Source organism: Anopheles aquasalis, chromosome 2 (assembly GCF_943734665.1).
Source record: "Anopheles aquasalis chromosome 2, idAnoAquaMG_Q_19, whole genome shotgun sequence".
NCBI classification, from domain to species: Eukaryota; Metazoa; Arthropoda; class Insecta; order Diptera; family Culicidae; genus Anopheles; species Anopheles aquasalis.
The window spans coordinates 16489066-16512500 of NC_064877.1; the positions used below are offsets into that span (position 1 = coordinate 16489066).

The 23435-nt window shown below is 49.1% G+C and overlaps 1 protein-coding gene across 2 annotated transcripts in view; it reads right to left on the reverse strand.

The window, feature by feature from the left end:
- Nucleotides 1-19318, reverse strand: part of LOC126569735 (uncharacterized) — a 61518-nt gene extending 42200 nt beyond the window's left edge. The window contains exons 1-2 of one of the 2 annotated variants that reach the window (XM_050227025.1): nucleotides 19128-19318; nucleotides 17552-18288 (exon numbers count right to left, since the gene is read on the reverse strand). The gene's annotated coding sequence lies outside the window, so the exon portion shown is untranslated. Of the gene's footprint in view, nucleotides 1-17551; nucleotides 18289-19089 lie in introns of both variants that reach the window. The other variant, XM_050227024.1, reaches the window with a different exon arrangement.
- Between the last annotated feature and the right edge of the window lie 4117 nt (nucleotides 19319-23435).

Here is a 23435-nt window from a genome sequence, read left to right on the forward strand (position 1 = left end):
CGCCATCCGTCCGTCGCGGTCATCGATCTGCAATATTTGCATAACTCGTGAGCAGAAGATCGAAGGTGTCGGCGGTGGTAACCAGGAGCGACGGTGGCGCCGTGAAGGTGAGCCACCATTCCCTAGTAGGCCTCCTTGGATAAGAATGTTTCTAGCGACGGAGAGCGAGGGAGAGAGCGGAAGAGGCTATTGACCGGTTCCAGGGGCTGTGTGAATTGGAATGTCCGCAGCACTTGAAGCTGAAAGATGTGACAGATTCCGGAACAATTTAAGGGCGTTGTTCAGTTCACTTTTATTAGCAAGGGTTTTTTGAAACTCCAAAATCCATCTAAATTCTAACGCGTAGCGACACTGAAAACTCGGCAGCCTGTGAGCGCCAAATGACCATAAATTTCCATGACCGCTCGCCTGCCTCGTGACCACTTCGTAGCTAGACCAGAGAACTTCCCACCCGCCGCGCCGCGCAGCGCCGCGCCTCGCCGCTTGTCTCCAATGCGAATTCTGAACGGATCAACAACACTCGCGGATCGCGGAGGACACTCGAAGGTGAGGGCACCACCGTGCGTGTCGCCACCGTGGTGGAATGGATTAATGTATTCCTGCTCCACCGTCGTGTCTTGCGTCGGTTGTTTTTGTATCTTCCGCTCGGTCGGTATCGTCTTCTTCCCGCCCCAAGTCGCATCGCAACTCCTCCCCTCCTGACGCATGACGTCAAGATCCGATCCGATCCGAACCGACGGGCGGGTTGGTTTTGCGTTTCGCAGTTTTTGGTCATAACTTTTATCTGATGAGCTTGCTTGACTTTGACCAAAAAAACAAAAAAAAAAACAACAACATTATGGGACAGGTTTTGTGCTGCGCTGGAGAGTGCGCTGTCCACGATTTGCCGCTTGTATTGCGTCGTAGCGCACGTCTCCGACCGGGACACGCTCCGTTGTCGCGCGAAACCACACCACGGTTCTCAAGTCCAAGGAGTCGATCCAAGGAGGCTTGGATGTTTTGCTTGCTGCCACTTCTCCTCGGCTAGGGCTCGTCGTTTTGACCGCTTTTGGGCAGTTTTTTTTTTCTCGCCCGAGTGGTGCCGTGAGGTGTCGTTTGATTGATCGCTTTGCGTGGGTTGATAAATTAGTCGCTTTTACCCGCGGGGTGGAGGAAGAAGGTGAGATCGAGCTTTGATCATCGTTTTCCTCCCACCCTGGCATTGAACACTGGGTAGGTCAAACTGGGAACCCCTGGACAAACGTTTGGGGAAGATCGGTGATCCCACCACCGCGTGAAGGAACTCGAAAACCGCCAGGCCAGGCGCCAGTCAGACTTTTCCGTAGGAGTTGTTCCACGGTCAAAGCTCACAGACACAAAGGAGAACGGTTTGGTTTGTTCCCTAATTGTTTTGCATGTTAAAAGCCTGCATATAGTGATCGGTAGCGCGTATAATAACAGCTCGTTGAACGGTGTGTCTGCAGACTCCCCCCGCGGGAGCTGTACTCCAAGGTGTGTTCGACGGAACGGAAGCCATTATGGAAGGAAACCAAAGATCTACAAATGATACCACAGCATTACACTTTACCTCTTCTTCTTCATCGCTCTCTCTCTCTGTCTCTTACTCTTTGTGCACAGGAAAACCTAGAAGAGATCGAAAACAAATCGGAAAAACGAAAGTTTTCTCTGTGGCTGAAGCGAGATGGAGACGATGATGCCCGCCAGCACCATAATTGAAGCATCGCTCTGTGTCTGGCTCTGTGTCTGTGTCTGTTGCACCAACAACAACGGAAGCCATCGTCCGAAACTCCGGCACTACACGGCCTACGTCCATTCGGGGTCTTTGCATCTCGGGCTCTTATGGGTGGCCTTCTCCTCCTATTGCTTCGGTCATGTTGCCCCAGCTCGTTCACACGTTCGTTTAGCGCTCCTCCTCTCCACCCTACGTACGCCTCCCCTGAATCATTATTACCAATCTCGAAATCTCGTTGATCCGATCAATGATCTTTCCATTTGAACTCGCTCAGAGGTGAGACGCGCGCGCTAGAGAAAGAAATCTCTCGCCGTCCGGGGGCGATCTACACAAACGTATCATCTGTCAGGTTCATGACGGTGTGCCCATGATACAGGATATGCTGCGAGATGCGCCTTGGAGCAACAACTGCGATCAGTGATCGGTAGCTAGGTGTCGAGATGCGGCTTCAACGGCTTACATTACCTACCAGGGGGGCTGCTGCTATGCTGCTCTACTCCATGGTTGCAATTGATCTTCAAGTCTTGAACCTGGGTAGCATCCGAAGATTTTGACTTGCGAGAAGGAGTCATCTTCCAAGTCATCGCGCGTGTTCTGCCTCACTGCGTACATCAAAAGATCACTCTCCAGGGCGCAATGTGGGTAGTGAAACGGAAACAATTGCCAGTTCTACTGGGGTAAGATACAAGTCAATCAGAGTAGCCCAGACTCCCACAGACAGTCACCCAGTAGACGGACGGTGACTCAACAAGATAAACGCCATGTGTTGGTGTCTTTCAGGTGCGTTCTCGAATGCATCATGCACAACAAAACGCGAAGCAAAACGTCACATTCCTCCAGGAGCCCAGCAGCAGGAGTCGGTCAGTACCACACAAACCCGGACTCTGCTGACTGACGAGACAAGTCGACGCACAGTCGCACGAACACATTACCGTTCTCGAGCACGATCAGCACGAACTGCTGCGTAGATACGTACTGGAGTAAGATCTGGTTGAACGCCATCGTTTACTGACATCTCGCTGGTGCTCGGTATGGGGGCCGCCTCTAGTCGCCGCTAGTTGAGGTGACCTTTTGGAGGACGGGAACTCGCGCTCGTACTCGAACGCGCTCAATTGATCTCCCGTCGAGGCGGTCGTCGTTGGCCGTGTTCTACACCACTACCACCACCTTCTCTCTTGCCTTGGCAGTGAGGCACACCTTTCCAGATCAGGGTTTTAACAGGGAAATACTAAATTGAATAGACGCCGTACAGCACGATCCAGCCCAACGGACTCAATGATTCGTGCAGAGCAACGAATGGTCTAGGATGTGAAATATTTTCTCACGCAGTCAAACACCACTAACCAGGGATTGCTACACAGTTATGCCCAACTCTCGATCTCGATCTCGAACACTTACGCTTGGATACCGAGCAGGGAGCTAGCATGTTTTGGCAGGTTCATAATACTACTTTCAAGTGTCGCGGTGGCGCTACACCAACCCCGAATCCCCCCCCCGAAAGGAATTTGCCCTCCAACCCCCGTTACTGGATCGCTAGCTAGGCGGTTCTCCCGAAGCTGGTTCGATCGAGCGGCCCATCGATTGATCGCTCCCAGCGTCAGCGCGCGCTGTGGTAATTCGCGAACCGCACTTGATGACAGCTTCTCGGTTGGACAATTGCCGACTGCCGCAACACCAGTTCAAACAGTTTGCCACAAATGGTCGTAAAAAAAAAACCTGAGCTAAAAGTCGCCAATTCATGCGCCATGGTGCGTCCTTGGCGGACGATCTAATTCCACACTCACAACCCACAAACTAGTTTGCTCACCAGCCACATGCCCCGCCGGGGGGCGGGTGGTCTAAAAACTTGCTGTCATTTTTGGTTTTTTATTTTCCTAAAATACAACTAGTATATAGATATATTTTCGTGCCATTTTCGTGGCGGTGGTGGTCATCCGCGACAACAAGGCACCATCGCACCGCCATCATCACGGCGAAACCAGTCTTCGGCTTCAGGCCGGTTGGTTGATCGTTTGGAATTTTTAAAAGCCTTTTTTGGCTCTCCGCTGAGCAGGTTCGTGTGTGTCCACGGAAAGTTCAAGGTTTGTGGTGGACCCCGGGGGCGAATTAAGGATTCAGTTTGGCAACATTCGGACGACCTGCACAACCTGTTCCATAACCAGACACCACGCTCCACTGTGCCGGACACTGGACGAGCGGCCGAGACGATTAGGACGATGAGTTCAAGATGAGCGCTAGATTGCAGACAAATTGCATGCAGTTAAGGCGTTGGGAGGCCCCACAGATAATTGCACGAGTCTCTCTCGTTCTCTCTCTCCCTCTCAGTTCTGACATCATAATTTGTGAAGCTTCGTGATGACCGGTGATGGGAGCTAGAACCCTGGTATCAGATTCACGAAACGGATTTCTCTAGAAAACGATCGGGAACGATCGTTTAACATACCGAGTGTATCACAATCATCCAATTCCCATCGTCGGTGACGTAGGCTGAGAATGTCGAGAATTTTCCATCGATTCCTATTCGATCCTGGGCGTCTCCCGCTCGCCACTACCATAGCTAATAAACATTCGATTCTGATTCGTCTGCTTCATTCATTCACACACGTTGCGCAACTGGCCGCAACGGGGTGGCGTAATATCCCCTCTCTTCTTCTCTCTCCCGGAGCTCCTTCTGCCATCAAAAGGCCGTTCTGACTCGATTCAATGGAGGGATGCGATAATGTGTGATGCAATGTGAGGAATGTGCATCTAGAATTTTGTTCCCCATTACCCAGTTCTCATCTCACATGATGTGCACCCTCTGATAGAGCTACGAACACGATTTGGATTATGCGCGGTAAGGAATGCATCGTTGATGGAGGCAGCAGTTGGTTGCGAAACAAGATATCGATTGGATCTCAAGATATCGATTGGAAAGGTGGTGCACTACTTCCGGATCTCCCGACTCCCCGATCGCAAACACTTACAACAACAATAATCACACTTTACCCTTTCCAACGCAACACAAACGGCATTCACCGGCATGCGAAATGAGGAAGAATTACTCGATTGGAACCGCCGAAACGGCGCAACAGAGAACGCTAGTAGCAGCAGCACCGCGAGACAGACCCCCGGATCCGGACAAGCGACGTGACGTAACCCGTGGAAATGGCGGTGAAAATCTAGCCACCAAGTGCCACGTCTCTCTCTCTCTCTTTCTCTTTCTCTTTTGTTGTTACTGCGTGAAAGGCTCCCTGGTAGTTAGGCCCGGGGAAGGAGAACTTTGTTTTTCCACCTTTTTCCAACAAGGGTCATCGGCTTTCGGTTTCGTAGTTGCTGTGTGTACTATGATGATGATCGAGCTTCTATCCTTACAAGCGCGGCGCGCTCGGTGGTCTGATGGACACAGAATGGTACCCTTTTTGACAGTAATTGATTCATTTTGCGGCGATGGACCACAATCGGCCACAACTCGTCCGTTTGTCGCCGCTTCTCACCGTGCCGCCGACCACCCCCCCGGAGTGTCTAGTGCATTTGGCGTGGAATCGCCGCCAAGCAGAGTGATAAGGGGTGATTCTATCGATTTCGTCTATCCTTCGCTCTTTGCACCGTGGCGAGTGTGTGCCAGATATCGACAGAGGCGGATTAGAGAAATTGGGTAAGAAATTGGTTCCATTAACAACATCCTCAGAAACCCCTGCCCTGCGAAATCTGGCCAGAAAGATGCAAATGTGACCTCTATCTCTCTCTCTCTCTTTTTATCTCTGAGCCGTGCATCCTCATCTGCTGGCCCTCGTCGTGTGCCACTTTCCACGGTCAGTCCGTGAACGGCCGTGAGTCCAGAACCGCCATAAGCAATAGAGGGAAAATTGCAAAATTATTACCAGATCTTTCCACCGGGCACCTGGAAGCTGAAGCAGACACCAAAAAAGAGTGGAAAATGAATTTCCGCTTTGCATGGAGCCTCCACCCCCCAGGGCACCTCTTTCGCTGAATGCTGAACGTGCTTCCGAGAATGGCCGAGAGGCCCATTCTCATGCCCTACCGGGTCCGGCTCCGGGTCCAGGTTGCCAATCAAAAGTCTCAAATAAAGGGGGCATTTCTCACTGAGCGAGCCTAGCGAAGAACCTTTCGCACTTCGACATAGCATGCGCCTCACTCAATCATCTCTTAACGGAGGTTTTTCTTTAGCTTTTTATGCTCTAGGAGCCCCATTTGGGGGGGGGGGGGGGGGGGGATGCTGGCCCCTGTGGGCAAGTGGTAACGGGTATTTTTCCGTTCTGAAATTGGTTAATTTACGATATGGAAACACTTTTAGCCAGATGAGGTTACGGGCGCCAGAGCCAGAGGTGCGTCTGTAATTGCTTCAAACAAATCTAATCTTTCTCACTTAGATTGCTAGAAGCGTTGCACGCCTGGATCATACTGGAAGTGGGAGATCAGATTAAAAATTCAAGTATTTAAAGCACTTCATGTAAAACTGATACTGGAACAGAGATTTGAAGCAGAATTCTAAATCTGGCAAGAATGCTCGATCTTTTGAGCCATCTGGCTCACTCAGAAGTCCCCTCTATTCAAAGGGCACGCCACATTAGCATAAGAATGCTTGATATCAAATCTTTTAAACGATCATAATGATCAGAACGAATACAGCGCAGCCCTTGAAGTGTGCTACGGGCAGAGATAATCCACATTCTTCACATTTACGACCAAATTTCAAGTTCAGAAGCCCACCAATTTTCCTATCGCCCTTTACCAGTGGCGGTGTTATTTTTAGGTTTTGAAAACCCCATCAGAGCGGCCATGTTGTCGCGCCTACTACGGTCACACAAATTTGGGGATATTCGGTGTGAGGTCTTATTGTCTTGTTTGCTTCAACTTCTTTCTCCCGGGGCTCCCCGGGACGAATGGCGCGAAGAAACCGGTCCCATTAGAGTACGCGATGACGACGACGACGAACGGTGACTTCAGACTTCGAGCAGCGATCGCAGCGAAAGCATCATAACAACAACAGGAACGACATTCCCGCGTTCATCAAATGCGTCTTTTTATCGGCCAGACTGTACCATCATCATCGTCTTTCCCCAAGACCCTCCTCTCTCTCTCTCTCTCTCTCTCGCTAGACAGGGCCGCGGTGTGCAACGGTGACGTACCGTCGATACCGGACGACCGCATATAACTATTCTTATCGAACTATCCACCACCGGGACACAACAAACAAACACAGCAAAGCAGACATGTGTCCCATGATGGGACACCCGAATAAAAAAAAACACAAACCACACACCGAACCGACGCGTTGAGGTCGCGCGTCGAGTGGGTTTGTTATGTTTGATGCCGGTTACTTTCGTTCCAGCGTCGTACACTCCTCCCCCACTGGAAGGCAACAAAACTATTTCTGTTCCGCCAAACGAACGAAAGAACGAACGAACGAACGGACGAAAAAAAAAAAAACACAACAAACCACTCATCGATCATTGAACCAGCGTGGTGCCTCGCGTTCTTTCTCCTGTCCTATCCTTCCCAACGGTGTTACACACAGCTAGCAGGCCTCCTCGGCGGCACCGAACTAGAACAGGTCGCTCGCGTTTGGAAGAACAGAACCTGACGGTGGCGGGCAGCAGAAATCAACTTCAAATCACCGCCATCATGCGATGGCCTCCGTCTGGTCGATAGAAAGCGCTAGATAGAAATTAATGAAACCACATGCGCTCTGGCACACATACACTTGAGGTTACGAGCGACGATTATTGAGCAGTAAAGGAGTTCTCTTCTCGGCATCGGCTCTCGCCAACCCACTGGGACATAGACGCGCCCCGCTGGATTAACATTCCAGAACTGTGTAGGAGCACACGGACGGAGAGGTAAACTAGAACCACGGCGGACTGGATCTGGCGGAGTGTTGGGTGTGGAAGAACACAAGATACACGAAGACCACAAGAGCGCGAACGCTCAAGCAGCACTCTAATGTTCTGGTTCTGTGGCGCTGGTGGAAAGTTTCATTTCCAGTTCCACGCGCTGCTGGTCTTCTTGAGGGTTTGGAGTGTAGCATCGCGCTTGAAGGATAAGATAGAATGCATCTGCCAGTCCCAAGCGTACAACGGTAACAAGTGCCATCAGTGAGCATCCAGGGATAAGAGTTGGGAGAGAGAGCGATAAAGGTTCTTATTGGAATCCACTATCTTTATAGGGGTTCTGTTTTGTGTTAGTGCTATGTAAAGCACTTGCTACCTCACTATCAGTAACATGATCCACCGATTGAAGGTTATTACGCAGAATTCGTGTTATAATATTCTAACGCGACGAGCGAATGATAATGCTATCAATCGAGTATCAATACAGTAACTGGTAGGATCTCGTTCGCTCCCTAGAGGTCATCCAGTGCAGGTCGAACAATCTATACGACTTGTGCGATCCGGTGCAAAGCTCAATCTTGCGCGTTCAAGCGCCGCCACCACTGGACTTCCCCAGTCCAAACAAATTGGCATTACCGGAGATTAGCGCGTTATCAATTGATGCGCTGCTCACAGGTTGAGCATCATCCCCGTCCCGTGTTTGTTGAAGTAGTCCCTTCCAATCTGGAACGCAATTCCGAACCGTTCGGCGCCGGTGTTATTAATAACATCTGATTAATAAAACCATCTTCTGGCACATAAACAAGCGCATCCCGAGGTGGCTGCAAAACAAGGCAAACGGATGAAGAACAAAAAAAAAAGAAAAGCAAAACCAAATCCCATGCCAACGGCCATATTGCACCAACTACATACCGAAAGAGGCCCACCGTCCGGTGGAGTGGGACGATAACGTTCTGTGCCGCCCGCCCCATAGACGCGGAGGAAGAGAAGAATGCGTTCTTACCTGAAAGTGAGAAGAGAGCAAACAAAGGAATGAGAAAAAACAGCAACAACACAGTTAAAAATGGAAAACACTCAACAGAGGAAGAAGCGCAACAAAAAAGCGCGGCCCTAATTAAGCTAACGGTCTGCCGGTCCCCCACCCCTTATCGCGTGGCTGGGAAAACCAAACAGAACCAATCGCCAACACCCACTACACAGCACCACCCCCGGGCCGTTCGCTTTTCTCTTCTGCAACGCAAATCCTGAATCCCACGCCACACCAAAGTCAAAGCAACGCCCGAAGGTAGACTCCCCTGTGGGTCTTATCTCTCGAGGGGGGAGCGCCCGCACCGATCAGCTGGCGATAAGGCTCTGATCCGGCCAGGCGATGGTTTTCCCCGGTCGCTGCGGCGGTGTGACGGGTGCTGCAACCATCCGGTAAAGTGCAACAACGTAGCCTTTGGAGCCCTTTTTGGAGCGCGCCTACTGCGGTTGCCACAATAAACGTGTTATTTGTTTACTTGGTGCATCGATCGGTCGGTCCTCTCGGTAAAGCGCGCTGCCCAATGTCACGCCAAAAACACATACACGTGCGCCTCTCAGCTGTCAGTCATTGGGTTAGAAGCTGTGTTATTACATCACAGGGGGTGGATCAGTAACAACGCGCGACGCCGATATCTGTTGAGAAAATGTTGAAAGATAACTACTAGATTCCTTGACAAATCTCTCTGTTTTCTCGACATTTTCAGGTGTATCAACCTGCGCTGAACTCACCAAAAAACAATAGCCCGGAATGTCCGGGGGAATCGCTAAAAGCGGAAGAAAGAGGAACTCGCAACTGCTGCAATCGTCGTAAGTTCAATGTCCCAAAAGGGGGCACGAAGGGACAATGCACACAACACACAGTAGCAACCAGCAGCGCAGCGCAGCACAGCACGATGGCGGCGGCGATTCACTCAATCTAGATGCATCGATCGCCGCACACCCTGTCAGGGACACCCCGAGCGCCGTGGGCCGGTGGTGCGAAATGCACGATGTCGGAAGTCGAAGCTTCCGGTCGCCATAATCCGTGTGCAACCCGTGCGCGCTCGTATCTCGCTCGTAGCAGTAATGCTCGAGGTAACGCACCAAGGTTCTCCACAAAATAACTTTGCGCTGCCGGTGTTCCTTAGTAGACCGTTGCCACGACGACGTATTTTGTGGTTAAAAGGTGATCAAAGGTACTAAAGGCCGCCCGCCAGTGCGGTTCTAGTATGTTCTAGGTGTAAAGCGCTGGCAGCCTGCAAGTTTGCTCTCGGCACTAGAGGTGCGCCACCGGTAACATATGGTGCACCACTCGATGCGATCTTATTTTGCAAAAACATTTATCTGATAATGTTCGCGTGTGTGCGTGTCTGCGATGACGTAGTCTACTAGTGTTGGAGTCTACTAAACGCGCTTCTGTTTGCTTGCGCCCCAATGTGTGTCGTCGGGTGATAGATACAGAAGTTGACCAACTTTGCATTCGAGATAACGTCATTTCGCACACCCGCCTACCCATAGCCAGGGGCAGGCTATCTTTTGTTGCCGATTCGACATCATGTCCTGGCTGTTGTTGGAACACTGGCGCACCTCCCACTGATAACAGTGTTCGCAGCATCTTCCATTCCCCAGGGGCTGATGCTGGTAGAGATGGGGTTTGATTTATCAGTTACTACAGTTGCCCGAGCGGTTGTTTTGCAAATAACCAGGCGGATGATGATAACATTTCGCGTCGCTTACTCACTGCTGCTGTACTGCGAGCGAGCACAGAGCCTGCTGTGCTTCACTAAATCACTTTCGCAAATCCACTTTGCATCGCGAAGAGAAACATTCTCAAGCCATCCATTTTTCCTCCGGTTGGTGGTGGTGGTGGTCATTAGGAGCATTAGCTTCAATTCATCGGGGAGCGGAGGTGGAGCGATTAAGAATTGTTGCCGTTATAGATCGATTTGATTGAACAGTTTCCGTTAGGAAGACTGGACGAACATATGATGAATAACAAGCCAACCAACGCTGCCATCGGTGCTAATGAAAGCCGTCCAGCCGCCCACCAGCGTACGCTCCACATACACTCTGACTGGCGAACCATCTGGTTCAATTAATCACTTGACCTCTGGTGGAGGTCATTCGAACTCAATCTAACCATCAATCCAGTAGCCATGGACCGCCATTGGCAGCAGCGGCAGCGGCAGCAGCAACGGTTGCAGCGCGTTTTTCGCGGGTTTCTCGTTAAGATAAGGGATTGGGGCAAGACTTGCCGCCATGGGGTACGTGAGCCATAACACTCCTCTCCCCTTCCAGTTGCCAATAATGTATTGTTGCTCCTAGAGCACTATTGCTGCTGCTGCTGCTGCTACTGCTCTCCAAGCGCCAAATCGCATCACATCAAGCCACTTTCATCACACCTTCTCCACCCCTACACCTTTTGGGGGTGGGGGGAGTTGGGAGTTTTCTTATGTTTTCCATCCTCTCCGTTGCTTTGCTTTTTTTTTGGTTTTTGCGCGCTCGCAAAGATAAATTATTCCATCATCATCATCGTCATGGCGATGGTTGGTTTGAAGGGGGTGGGGTTTGGGGGCAAGATGATGTTGCCGCACCCAAATGCATCTTGCGTATTATTCGCGCGAACGAAACACGAAACATTCCCCGCAGATTGGCACACCGCGTGACCGGTCGCACAAATCGCTTCTCGCAACCGCCACCGTCACCGTCACCGCGCCCCCCCCTAGGCACCACAATTCGATTCCCATTTATTGTTTCCCATTTTTCCACCCACCGGTGGCTGGGTGTGGTTCGGCGGGTGTGTGCGAATGTTGACCAGAAAAACCAGATCTCGTTGCCGTAATGCACGTTTAATGGCTTCATTATTAATACCGCATTACCGGTGAGGGCCACCCAAGAACCCAGCAACCCAAAAGAATGGCCAAATTGGGGTCCCCCAGCCTTTCTCTCTTCTCACGAAGATCTAGATGCTGCTGCTGCTGATGGGGTGCGATTTTTCGTAAAAACTTTTCCAATTTATCGACGCCATTTTTCCGGCCTTTTTGCGCACCCACCCCCAACCCAAGCTAAGCTATTAATCAAATAGATTCAATTTCAAAATTTCGCCGCCGCCACCTCGATGACAAATTGGTGGGCCAAAAACGTAAAAGATGTTAGCATAAAACAAAAAGAAAAGCATAGGAGGCATAGGATTCACTAGAGCCGGTGGCAAGGCACTCGCTAATTAAGCTTCAATTGGATGGAAATTAATCCTTCCACCCAGAACCATCGCAAGAGCAGCAGGTTCACGATCAAGGGGCTTAACTGGAGTTCTACTGCTGAGAAGGCCACTCATTGCGGCTCGTCAAGTTCAAGAGTTTCCGGTGGTCGTAAAACACAAAAATCTGTCGTGGAAAATCGTGCCAAAGTGGATGGATTGCCAACTGTGTGAGCCGGAGAGTGCGAGCGGAGGAAAATCAAAAATCCCGGAACACATCCATTCGCAGGTCACCAAACCGGGATACGCGGAGCAAAACCACAACAATGCAACCACCACGAGAACCAGGAGAGATGCCCGCACGAGCATACAACATAAACGAAGTGAAGCGAACCCGGTGCAGCTTTAGGTGGAACACTCCAACACTGGAAACTGGAGACTCGCCCTGCCGCCATTTGTTGAAGTGGCACAAAGAGAGAGAGAGAGAGATGAGAGGCTTGTGTTTGATGCTGATGCTGTTACCGAGCAGCATAAATCCGTTTTGTGTGCCGCCGACTCCACAAACAAATCATTCCCGGAGCCACCTCCTCCTGGCCAACACTAGAGGGACGCTGGAGAGGAGGGGGTTTTGTCCGCGAACCGAAACCGCGTACCATTAGTATACACTACTGGTGGCCGTATGTGTCCGCGCGCGCGTTCCATCGTTTGGTGCTTTCTGCTTCGTTAAACATACGTTCATTCGTTCGTCGGTTGGTTGGTTGGTTGGTTGGTTGGTGTGGAGGACATGATATACGGAGACCGACCTCGAGCCCCTCTGACCCTGTGGTGTCCCGGTGCACGCGGCGTTGTTGCGATGTTTCTGCTGCAGCTATGCTGGGTTCAGGCTCAGGGATCACCACCAAACCAAACCAAATCTATAATGTGCTGGCGGCTGCCTGGTGCCATGGTGGTTTCCTCCCATTCCTGACCATCGATAAAAGCTCACCAACCGAGCCCGGGACATGTTTGCTGGACTTGATGATGTGTGCGCGCTCGCGGAGTGTTTCGTTTCAGGTTTCAGGCCCTGCACAGAAGGGCTCACTCCGACCGATGGGACACACGCCGGCTCTAATGGGCGCATAACAATTTGTTTCCTTTCACTTTCTCGCCATTCGGTGGCCAACGGAAACGTTCGTCGGTTCCAAAAGGGCTGGCACGCTACGATTCGGACACACACAGAGGACCAAATGGCTCTGCTGTTGGCCAGAAGTCCGAGCGCCCGAGCGCCCGAGCGATAAATATGAAGCGAAGCCGGATTCCGATGTCGATTGCTGAGCGTTCGTGGTGCCACGTGGTGCACACAGGATTTTCTAAAATTCTTTCCAACAAACCACATCACACAGCATGCCAGCCATTCGCGGTATCCCCCCGGGGTTTTCTCTCTCTCTCTCTCCCGCTCTCGCGCTCTTCAAATATGATCTCCATAACGACCGTTCCAGTGACCTGTTTTGCACGCCCGATCGATGTCATGAAAATGGATTGTCACAGCAAATTAGGTGGATTCTACCACACCGGAACATGGCGTGACCAAAGTTCCGTACGCCACGATCGATCGATGGAATGGCCGAAATGCGAAACAAATTAGCTTAAAATGCCACTAGCATCACAAACGATCGATTCGCTTCGGCTGCCTGAAAGGTGAGATGAGTCTTGGCGCCGTCACCGTCACTGCCGCCATCCTCTCATCAACTTTCAAGTCAATTCTAGCCCGTTAGCTCCAAGAAGTGAGACTACTAGTGGAATGAGCGGCGCTATTCGGTTGAATGAAATGTAAACAGCACAACACCGATGGAGGAGTGGACGGGGACCGTTGCGAAGTTCTATTGGAATTTAATGCTAAAAACATCGAATTCTAATTTTAGCGGATCGCCTAATAGGATTCTCGTTTCTCGGTGCAAATGATACGGTACACCGGCGGATTGTTCCCACTTTCGCTTGCTCGCTCTGTCTCGGACAACATAGCAACCATAGATCGATCGATCGATCGGTGGCCACTGAAGCACATCCAGTGTCTGTGGATTTTAAACGAAATAAAACCGGCAACTGGCACACCGACAGAGGCTGAACTTGATGCCGTAACTCGTCGTGCCCCGTGACACACCTTCCCCTTCGCCAGCAACAACTGGAAACACAACTCCTCGGCTAACTTTGATTCGAAAATATTCCCGTGTAGCTTCTGTTACGTGAGACATAAGGTTCTGGTGACTTTTTCCGTTACTTTGATGCTGAAACGCCTTTCTCCTGGTTGCCAAGCCAGCAGCATTTTCACCACGCCGTGTGGGGTGCGCTTCTTGGAAAATTGAATTGCTGGCCAGCACACTTTTAACGTGCACTCGGAGCAAACCGGAGCATTTGCAGCAGCAGCTCCAACTTTGCAATTCACGGAATGCATTCCCTGGCCCCGGTATTCTCTTTTCCTCCCGTAGCGTCGTAGTGCACGATGAAGCATGAAATTACGAACCGGGTCCTCGGCCGGCCGGCCGGTGCAGCAACATAACGGCCGTCCGGTGCTAAATATAGGAACTCCGTTGCAGGGTGTGCCAGATTTACTGACTCCGTTCGTCGGGCCATTCTCCGGCGTAAAGTAAAGTTCCCGCTCTAGATGCCTCTTGAATGTCACCAACAACATCAGCCATTCATTAGAAGTTCATTTACCTGCTGTCCTCAAAGCCAAGCCAAGCTCGTTATCATGTATTGTTTTTCCTTAAAAATAAAACATGAAAGGTCCTGCCTGCCGGTGCTGCTCCACCGGTGGTCCTGTCGGTTCTTTTTTCTTGGAATCTTAACACCGGAAGCATCCGAAAGCACGTGGGCAGTACGTTGTCTGTAAAGCCACTCTCAGCCCATAAGACAATGCCGGGGCACCACGTGCCAGAGCATCGTTGGTACAAAATTAGATTAAAAATGTCTCACTGGCTGGTTGGCTGGCTGGCTGGTTGGCTGAATGGCTTCATCCCATCATCATCATCCTTCTCATGATGCCTTCACCAGAAATCCGCTTCTTCGTAGAAGAATTCTGCACAAACAGTCCTGCTGGAGCAGTGCGCTGCTGCATATCTCATCCTTCGTCTCCTGGTATCTTCCGCGTATTCGCTCCTCGTGTCTGTCTCGAGGAGCGCAGCGGAATAAAAGGATCATTTCCTTACCACCACTCCCCACAAAAAACGTCTTGAAAACCGAAACAATATGAAGAGAGAATACCGACGCCGACTTCCTTCCGGCGCGAAGTCAGTGCTGGTAATTTGATTAAAACAACAGCTCGTCGAGAAGACGAGAACTGGGGAAGATGATGCTCCTGCTGCTGCTGCTGCTGCTGCTAAAAGCCAGTCAACCGACATTAATTACATCTCATTTCCATGCGGTATGCGCAAACAGCAGACCTGGGAGGGGATTAAGTTAAATGAATTTAACATTGAATCACAGCCCACGACGACGACGACGACGACGACTCAGGGGATATTGTTCAATGAAAATACCCCCCCCCCCCCCCCCACCAGAAGCTGTCAAAATAAGACCTTTTACCGCGGCCATTGTTGCTGTCTGGGAATTAAGTACGCGCCAAGTCTAGTAGTCTGTGCAACTGTCACGATGTTGTCCCAGGTACCCTGTCACCGATACTTTGTGGTCGTTCTCCGTCTTCGCTTCGGCAAATCTTCATTGAAACTGACGTGACTCACGCCGGTCCCCCAAAAAAAAAGACGATGCTTTAATAATGAATTATTCGGCCACGGAAGAGACCCCGCGGAAGATGAGTCTGACGACCGGAAGACAAATACCGTCAATCACGACCTCCACCGACTACGGGAATCACTTGAATCACTCGCCAGAACCATTTAGAAATGACGAATTATCGGCGATCGGCTGCCGAGGACCCTGGCCTGGCCTGGCCTGGCCTGGTCCGCCCCCGGGGAAATGGAAATGGTCGTCGAGGGTTCGGGAGGAAAATCGCGAACACAAACGATTGGTTCGATGTGAATCGATATGCAAAATGGAAAGTTTGCTTTCCATTTGCATTCAAATTCATCATCGCGTGGGGGGGGGGGGGGGGGGGGGGCAATGTTGGAATGGTTTTCTCATTGACATTTTCCCGCTACTGGAGGAGCTCCCAGTCGGTCTGCTTCTTGAACCTAAACTTGAGCCCTAGACGGACGCTGCAATTCTTTGTATCCGCTAATTCTTCTTCTGATTTTCCCCCCTCAGGGATACTTTTGACAAGTAAAACAACCAAACCGGCATTACATTAATTCCGATCGATCGAATGTCGAATGTTTGCTGTTTACTTTCCATTCGCCGAACCGTTCGATCGCCACCGTTCGTGGCCGTGAGCGGGTTGGCCGATTGTGCACCACGATATGCTTCCGGTGAAACCGGGTTTATCAAAAACCCGATTAACGCCGGCGAAAACACATCACACGCGGACACGTTCGGATTTCGATTTCGATCGATCGGGTGGAAAACGGACGGAAAAACTGACACAGAAAAGTTACTTTCCCAAAAAAGAAGAAACCGCATCCAAGCAGCCCGGGAAATGTACAGAGCAGCGGGGCACGTTGCTCTCGCCAACGCCAACGAATTCGCCACACTAAATGGGGCGCGGATGGATGGTGAGGTTTTTTGTGTCTATTCTATCATTTTCTTTGTGATACAAGATTAGCATTAGAAAAGCAGAGGGCGCACCAAACGAGACTGCAAGTATTGACCCTGATTAAACAAACACAATTCAGACGGAAATGCGTATTAGAGGTTTTCGTAAAGGAACTGACGATTTGGCATGGTTCCCCCACCAAATAATGGTGGGCCATTGGAATTGTTTTCTTCCCCTTGGTACAACAAGCTTGTTATGCAGGAGCCCGGGGCCAGTAATCTCTCATGAAGCATCGCAGACATATGCTCGACCGCATGGCATAGGATAGCAGACAGAACAGGTTGGTTTTTGAGGAGAAAATTATGCTCCGTGGCGCCAATAGGTCAGCATTTATCCTTTCCCTTGTACCTTTCGGCTAACTCATCCACATTTCCAACGTGATTAAAAGTGTATTTAATTGCGTTCCATTTTTATATACATTTAATATACAAGGTACAAACCAATGGAATGTAAAATTGGAAATGTGTTCCAGCAAAGGGGCAAACCAAGGGAGAGCGAGAGACCCCAACATGCAGGGTTACAGGGTGTCATAATCGGAGCCAACATCTTCCCCGGCGCACCTGTCGGTTTGTTCTGGCCACCATAATTCCTACCAAACGGAAACCCCTACACAATAACCACATCATTCCATTCCCCATTCCCTGCGGTCGCTCTGGAGGGGTGGCCGTGGTCACGCCAGGAAAGGAGCGGGGCCTTTAGAAGCTGATTGGCTGACTCAGAAAGGCAGTGTTCCGTGAAAATGTGAAACACGGTGGCGGCACCGAGAAGGGATCGTTATGTATCTCATACTTGATGGTGTTGTTGGTCGTGGTGTGGTGGTGTGCGATGATGAGTAAGAACCTGAAGCCGCACCATCGCTCGAGTTTCTGTGGTTTTTCCGTCGCCGCCATCACAGCTTTTCCGTGTTTCGGTTGCGAGGTTGTCACCGATGACGACGGCGGCGACGACGACGACGGCGACTATGATTTTGTCTGCATAACGTTCGCTTGGTGCAAGATAGCAAAGTTTCCACCCTTCTTTTAACAACGCTTTAACTTTGACGTGTTCTTCGCTTCCTCAATTGCTCGCATCAGCGATTCTGCACATTTTGCCTTTCTTACCTTTAACTTTACGTTGTGATTATGCGTATCTCCTCTTATGTTCTTTCCGCCCAGCTGCTGGTGGTGCACCTGAAGAAGATGCTATTGTTACAACCCTCCTCTCTCACGGCTCCTGGTCGTTCCGCTTGACTTATGCTGAAGAAGCACTTGCGGTGCTTCTCTCTTTCTCTCTCGTTCCCACTCGATCGCACCTTGGTGTGCGTGTGAGGGTTTTATGTTGGCAGGTGGTTCCTTGGAGCACGGGAAGAAGAACGGATTTTAAGCACCACTTTACACTGCAATTTGCTTGTCAAACACTCTCCTCATCGTCGTCGTACAAAACAGAGACACAGACACGGACGACAGCCACTGGAAAAGGACACACAGGCGGATTTTACACGCGGAGGTAGTGCACTGGCTATTTCTGCCTGTTGGCCAGGCAGATGCACATAAAACGCACGCACGATGCACTTGTTTTTATACCCGGCGAGGATCACTGCTCGGCTCGACTGGGGAAAGGATCACACTCAAGGGACAGGGGTGTAGGGAAAAGACGTGGGTTTTGAGATTAGTTCTTCGACAGGGGCGCGAAGACAATTCAAAACTCGTTCGAAGTTAAGTGCTCACTCAGGTGGTGGTAGGGGAGAAGACAGATCGAGTCGCGGGGGAGGGTGGTAGCACACAACACTATGACGCACCCACTACACCGAGGCACCAAGACCAATATGAAACATCCAACCAACCACACTTAAGTTCAGCTACGGATAGAAAATTAAAAGACGGATTAGACGGAGAAGAAGATGACGGTTACGATTGACGATTCCTATCGCCGCTTTCCGGCTTCCGGTCGTTCCCGTGCCGTGATCGCGCTCTGTACTTTAAATTCCTCTCGCGTTTCCTCGCTGTGTCAGCGACGACTACGATGATGATGATGATGATGATGCGACACCTGTGGTGAGCCTCGCAGAACGGAACGAAGCGATCTTGGAGACGATGATCTTGCGAGACGACGTTCGGGAACGGCTAGGTGATGCTTTGTGCTTTTACTTCCTCGGTGACAGCTCAATCGCCGTGGATGCGCCCCGTCTGTTGTCACCACATCCGATCCGTTGTTGCAACAAAAACCGTTGGTTCTGCTGGTGCACGTCGTGTCCGTCGATGCGTTGCTGCACCGTACACACCTATACCACATTCTTCGTTGGATCGAGTTGGAGATCGCCTCTCGAGATCGCGCTACCACAGCCACCACACAACAGCGCCGCCAGCAAGCCAGCCAGCCAACCAGCCAGCCATCGTTGCCGTCGTTGGCAACCTTTTTTCTGGTTTTGTTAAGGCCGTTTTGCCACACTGCCACGATCAACGACGGCGGGCGACCGGTTTGGCGCTGTGTTGGTGCACACGCTCGACGGAACAGACGATCGCAGCGCCGCGGCCGCCGCGTATACACCACTGCGACACTGAATGTATGACTTTTTAACCTGAAATCACAAAGTGTCTACCACGGCCCAATGCACACACTCGATCTCTCGTGTGGTGATGATGTATTATAAAAAACGCACCTGGCCAAAACTACACGCAAAACGTTCACAAAACGTACGTCACACGGTTGCTGCGCTGGATTATAGATAGGCACGGGAAGTCACTTCGATTGAACTTTATGCTGCAACTTCCGTCGAGATTCGCTTTTGCAGAGCAACAGCAAGCAAAGAGGACGATGTGCTTTTCAACAACAACGACGACGACGGCGACAACAACGGGCGGCGACGACGACGAAGATGACGACGGCCCACATCGGCTGCTGAGGAGTTTCTGAAAAACCTCGTGAACACGCTGGCGCTTGATGTTGGGGGCACCCGATGATTCGTTCGTGCCACCTCCCCCCACCACCGTTCGTGGCCCTTCAACGCGTTCGTTTCGTTTCGATTCATTCCGAGAATTATTGAGTTGTTCCATAAGCATTGGCGGGAGGGTTTTCAAACCAGAAAGCATTGGCCACTTTTAAATTTCTTAAGGTAGGAATACACGAAGCGTAAACTCTCGTATAAGCTCAGAGTGTAATGCCAAAAAGATTATACTTATGTCAAAAAGATTATAGGCCCGCGGAGCGTAAATCCGAGCGTAAAAGCAAGCGTAAACACAGCACCAACATGAAGCGTAGCGCTATGATGAATTGAATGTTCTACAATCGCTAATATACAGTAAAAACATCTTAAAATATAAAAGAAGATGTTCAGAAATAAACTTATCTCGTCGATTTATGTTTTTTGTGGCCAGAAACACATGTCATTGATGTAATAGCATAGTGTAATTGCAGGTGCCCGAATGTAATTGCATTTGACGTTTCGGTATAAACTTTTATGCGATTATGCCTGCCACACGAAGCGTAAACTTTTTGGCATTACATTCTGAGTTTATACGAGAGTTTACGCTTCATGTATCGCCGGCTTTAAAGTAAAGTGTGACGTCACTTCCAACTGACGACCAATGTAAAAATAACGAGTTTTTTCGGCATGTTTTCCATTTTACTTGATGGGTATACTGAGGAGTAATCAAAAGACGGACAGAGTCAAAAATACAATCAAAGAATTAATTGAACAGCGTGTGAGATTTAAAAAGGACACCAGTACATCCCGTCTTTTGTATGATAAAGCTTCTTAACTTTTAAAACATCTTGATCTTTGAGATGCGTAACCCAATTGAAAGATTGTTAGCCTTTATTCTGTGCATTTGAAACATTTTAATTAATTTCTGCTCAACCGTAAATAAAACCGCAAATACTTACGAGACAACCCAATATTCACCTTTACCGAGACGACCGCGGAATGCAACACGAGAGGGAGAGAGAAAGTGAAGTAGAGAGAGGGAGAGGCGAACTGCAACAGCATAATTCCGGCGCATAAACCCAAAAAAGAAATCCTGCTCGATCGCAAAAGGACACACTTTGGATCCTCGTGCACGGTGATCATATTTACAACCATTTCCTCAAACGCTAAAGTTGCACAAACGTATTGTCAAATCCTTACTTAAAATTCTTCGAACAACATCTTATAATACAAAGGAGCTGTCTCATTTGAGAGTTGGTTGTACTATTTCTGTTATTGATTAATGCTTATGTTGCGTATCAATGTGCTTTTTTAGTTTTAATAAATCATGATTGTAATGATGATTTGGTCTTCTATGCGAAGGAAATTCCTAGAGATCCGAACATGAAACGAACCTGGTCAGCATGCAATGAATGGGAGAGTCTTCGTGAAATGAATTCTCTTCTCTGTCGCATTCCACAGGTTGTTCTGGCGTGTAGTGCTGCCTACAGTGCCGTGGATATTTTTGTCTAGTCGAGATATTCCAAAACATGGTTTGAAAGACCCGAAAATATTTGAAAATTGCATATCAATTACATAAACCTGTCTAGATAAGCTTTCCCAAAAGATCTAGGTACTTCATTTACAGTTCTGAATACATTTGTGTTAAAATTAAGCCATTTAGAAGCAAAATATGAAGTTTTCTATAACAGAAAAGTAAAAGAGAAAGTTTTCTATAACATCAAACCCTTACCATTGAAACTTTGCTTTGGACTCAAGATGTCCTTAAAATTGAATACATGCCAATAATAACTTAATCTGTAACATTTTGCCTCACAGAGTTCTAATTCCAGAGCCTCTAGGTACGGCCAAACGAATTAATATCACTGTATCTAATGGCCGTGTTTCTTTTCATTTCTCATCCAATGACGCCGTTTGCCGAGAGTTCATCCGATTTAATTAATCCCCACCCAACGACTCTACCACCCCATCTATAATAATTATTTATCCAACTGTCGTTCAATTGATGTGTGATAAAGAATTGCACGCCTACGATCGCAGTTCAGACATGCGATCTTGCAGGATCTTTTTTTTTTAATCGTATTGCACACACTTTGCAAACTAAGTTAAATTATATTTTTTTATTAAGTTAGTTTTCCTTCGACATGATTTATCTCTCCTGGGCGTCTTTGGTATTTAAAGATTTACGTTGTGTTGAGCAAGCTCCCCCATGCAGCCCCACGGAACTTACATTAATCCAAATTATCTCATTAGTGTGACCGGGTGCTCCATTAGACAGCTAACCTTCCTCTTCTGATCGCATGGGTCAGGGAAATGTGTTGCCTTCGTGGCGCCATTAGATGATCAGAGCCGAGAACAGCAAACTGCACATGATTCGCGTGCCATCCGGATCACGCCGGACCCGCCGTGACCTTCGCTGACAACACGCGGTTCCCGCTACCGCAGCTGGATGACCCTGCCATTGTTTTCCACACAAAAAAAGTCACGACGATGTAACTTGCCTCAGTAGTGGCAGCAGCAGCAGCGACAGTAGCGAGTAGGAGTAAATTATGAGGATGATTTATGACCCACTAATCAGTCTTACTTCCTTAGTGAGCGTAGCCATTCGACGTTGCTTTTGGCTCCTGGAAATCCCTTCTCCAACGGGTCACCGCTTGATGGTTTATAAAACAGAAATTTCCAATTCAAAGCGTCTTTCTAGGATGTCGCAAAAGGTAAAACCAATATCTTTTAAGCGCAAAATTTTATAATTTAACTGCCACGATCGGAATACAAGCTAAAGTTCTTTGAGCTGCTCGTAAGTTTTAAACGCACAACACACAGTTAGGAAAACCACAAAGACAGCATGCATGGTGGCCAATAGATGCCGGTTTAATTGATTACAACGACTATTAAATGGTGGGGTGATAACGTCGTGACGTCTGCCCGAGGGACCTTATTTGATTACTAATTGCCATTTGCACAGGGACCAGGGAATATTTTCAAAATCCCCCGGCCAATTAGAAGTCCTAGTAAACACAGTGTACCGTGCGACGAGCGATACTATCATGGCTAGAACCAGTAGACCAACTATATGCTTATTTTTTATCAAAAAGATTCTCTTTTGAAATATTCAAACAATTTTAAAACGAGGCAGTGCTGAGCACTGAAAGGTTTTTGATGACCTGATTGCAACAATATTCATGAATTTTGATGACTTTATTGTAGACTTTCAGTTCCTCCATGGTCTGGCAGCATATTTATATTGTTTGAATAAAACACAATTTAAAAAAAAGACAAGATTCAAAATACCTTCTGCTGATGCCATTCGTAAATATTGTTGAGATATTGGCGAAACTGGGACCACCCGAACCTTGTGCGGAGTTGAGCAAACTCCTGCTCGTGGCGTTATAATAAGTAAACTCAATAACAACCCAGCAAATAATGTTTTGCTACTCTTGGATGACCAGGAATGCCGGTCTGTCGCCTCGTGTCACCATGTGCCATTATTTTCTTCCCGAAAACGTGCTTCGAAGGCGCTAAGCAGTGGCGCAAACATGAAAGCGCGGCCGCTTTTAGACAAGACCCTCGCAACAAGAACCTCTTGTCTCCATCCAGTGGCTCTAGAAGGTCATCGAAATTGTAGCTCGAAACGGGAAACTTATTTCACAAATGCCGTTCCTTTGATTATCCGCGCACCTTGGCGTCATTGATGGTGTAATTAATCGATTTGAAGCTCTTAAGTGTTCCGGCAGCTCACATGATGTGTCCCTTTTTTCTTAGGGTGATACGTTTATTCTTAGCATCACCCCTCGAAGACGAGTACCGCGGGCTCATAATGTGCTGCAACGAGTGTCTTCGAAGAGACTTTCTCTGACAATCGGCGCAAGTGCACCGGCCTGCCGGATGCTGGCAATAAAGTGAAGAACCATAATCCGAGGTTCTCGCGTGGAGCGCGTGCGGCTATTTTTACCTCTGGCCAATGTGGCGGCCATCATAGAACCCCCTCTTTTGGTGTTGCGATCGGGGCACATACATTCATGTTTGGAGGATGGAATTGGAAAATTGTCCATGATTATGATACATCTGCTTATGGCGACTTT